This window comes from Micromys minutus (genome assembly GCF_963924665.1).
Source record: "Micromys minutus genome assembly, chromosome: 1".
Taxonomy (NCBI): Eukaryota; Metazoa; Chordata; class Mammalia; order Rodentia; family Muridae; genus Micromys; species Micromys minutus.
Window position 1 is genome coordinate 40,794,323 of NC_137969.1, and position 2,861 is coordinate 40,797,183.

At 46.2% G+C, this 2,861-nt stretch overlaps 1 pseudogene across 1 annotated transcript; it reads right to left on the bottom strand.

Moving 5' to 3' along the window:
* Positions 1-657: 657 nt before the first annotated feature.
* On the bottom strand, positions 658-1,987 carry LOC308424332 (tubulin alpha-1B chain-like; annotated as a pseudogene). Its single transcript has one exon. The product of its transcript is annotated as a tubulin alpha-1B chain-like (transcript).
* Positions 1,988-2,861: the final 874 nt, after the last annotated feature.

Here is a 2,861-nt window from a genome sequence, read left to right on the forward strand (position 1 = left end):
ATAGTTAATTAATTAACTAACTAATGAACTAACTACCAATAGACAAATTTTTGCAGAGAGACAATCCACATGGAATCCAACCAGGTGGGGAGGACCTATTTTGAGAAAAGTCACTGTGACATAAAATGTGACTCATGGTGATTTAGTACCAGGAAATATATTCTAAGTAGAAATCTCAGGAAAGAAAATAATTCTTGGTCAGGTGCAGCTCATAATAGGCCTATTCATAAGAACAGTATGTCCAAAACCCATTTCTCACAAAATTTCATTATTTACGTGGAAAAATACAGCCATGTATTTGCCTTGTAACACCCTGTTGTCTTGTAATTATTTAAGTACTTCAGGCTACCTTGTTGCAACTTTAGTTATGTTGTGAAGGGAGGGTGGCCTATTAGAAGAAAGGAAAAGACATCTTGTCTTTTGGCCTGAATATAAAAATCATTGCATTAATTATTTTATAGAAAATAAGGCGTTTTTTTTTCTTTTCTTTTCTTTTCTTAAAGCTTTTACTTTGAGACATCATAGAAAACTTGGAGATACGCCCGGAGAACACAAGATCATGGAATGGGCACAGGACAGAGGCATCAATGTCTGCAGCTAATGCTGGAGCTGGAGCTTTGAATTTGACATGATGCAGGGGATGGAGGAATGAACTAGTTAGTATTCCTCTCCTTCCTTACCCTCGCCTTCCACAGAATCCTCACCAACCTCCTCATAATCCTTCTCTAGGGCAGCCATGTTCTCAGCGGCCTCAGAGAACTCCCCCTCCTCCATGCCCTCACCCACATACCAGTGCACAAAGGCATGCTTGGCATACATCAGATCAAACTTGTGATCTAGGTGAGCCTAGGCCTCAGCAATGGCTGTGGTGTTGCTCAGCATGCACACAGCTCTCTACACCTTGGCCAGGTCACCACCAGGCACCACAGTGGGAGTTTGGTAATTAATGCCAAACTTGAAGCTAGTGGAGCACCAGTCCGCAAACTGGATGCTGCGCTTGGTCTTGATGGTGGCAATGGCAGCATTGACATCTTTGAGGACCACATCACCATGGTACAGCAGGCAGCAAGCCATGTATTTACCATGGTGAGGGTCACATTTCCTCATCTGGTTGGCTGGTTCAAAGCAGACATCTCTGCTACTGTAAATTGCTCATGGTAATTGCTCAGCAGAGATGGCAGGGTCATTAGTGGCCAAAGGGAAGTGGATGTGAGGGTAGGGCACCAGGTTGGTCTAGAATTCTATCAGATCAATATTTGGGGCCTCATCAAATCTGAGGGAAGCAGTGATGAAACACACAGTCTGGCTAATAAGGCAGTTAAGGTTAGTGTAGGTTGGGCACTTGATGTCAAGGTTTCTACGACAGATTTCAATGATGGCCTCATTGTCTACCATGAAGGCACAATCAGAGTGCTCCAGGATGGGGTGGGTACTGAGGATGGAATTGTAATGCTCAACCACAGCAATGAAAATCTAGGGATGGGGGGCTGGGTAAATGAGAAACTCCAGCTTGGACTTCTTTCCACTCCATCAGCAGGGAGGTGAACCCAGACCCAGTTCCTCCGCCGTTGTGGAAAACCAAGATGCCCTGGAGACCCATGCACTGGTCAGTCAGCTTGTGAATTCTGTCCAAGACAAGGTCATTGATCTTCTTGCCAATGGTGTAGTGGTCACGGGCATAGTTATTGGCAGCATCTTTCTTGCCGGTGATGAGCTGCTCAGGGTGGAAGTGCTGGCAGTAGGTGCCAGTGCGAACTTCATCAGTAACTGTGGGTTCCAGGTCTACGAACACTGCCTCGGCTACATACTTGCCAGCTCCTTTCTCACTAAAGAAGGTGTTGAAGGAGTCATCTCCTCCCCGAATGGTCTTGACACTTGACATCTGGCCATCAGGCCGAATGCCATGTTCTAGGCAGTAGAACTCCCAGCAGGCATTGCCGATCTGGACACCAGCCTGGCCAACGTGGATGGAGATGCACTCATGCATGACAGCTACCTGTTAGAAGGTGGGGGTGATAGAGGCAGACACCAGGTCCCGGTTATCGTTCCGGACAACTAAGAGTCGAGGTAAGTAACACAATGAGGGAGGCAGCCGTGCCAGAACCTCTGAAGTAGCAGCTGGGGAGGGAAGATGAGGTAAATCTGAGCTCATGAAAACCGGCTGGGTGCTGGTTCAGCTCAGCAATTTCTAGTGTTTGCTGCTCTTGCAAAGGACTAGAGCTCAGTTCCCAGTACTCACATCTGAGCGGCTCACAACTGCCTGGCACTTCAGCTTCAGGGGATCTGACACCCTCCTCTGCCCTTGCTCTCTCTCTCTGGCTCTCGCTCTCTCCCGCCCCCCTACATTGCCACAAATAAGGAAAGAGAAAAACCTAAAAAATTAAACAAAAGAGGTGGACTGGGGATTATCCTGCCCATGTAAGAGACAACTAAACACTCTACCGTTAGTGCCCATTAGACTTAGCTTCTGCTCTTTCCTAGTCTAGGAAATTTGCTCTCTGATTCAAAGAATAAAGTAGAGCCTTCTGATCTTATCAAACACGTTGGTGCATGCTTCTAACTAGTATAATTAAGTTCTAAACTGTGGGATTAATCTGTACCTTTAGTTTAGTTGGGTTGGGTTTTGAGATAAAGTCAACGTGTACCCAAGGCCTGTCTTGAGGTTGCTCTGCAGCCAAGCATGGCCTTGAACTCTTGATCCTCATGCTTTTCTTTCCAAGTACTGAAGTCACAGACATAGGCAACCATGCCTGTCTGAAAGTCACTCTTTGAAGGTAATTTCTAGGAAGTGGTGTGGCAGAGGAGTGAAACCCCCTTTGTCAACCTATTTAAATTGAGAACAGTGTGGGTGACATTGGATG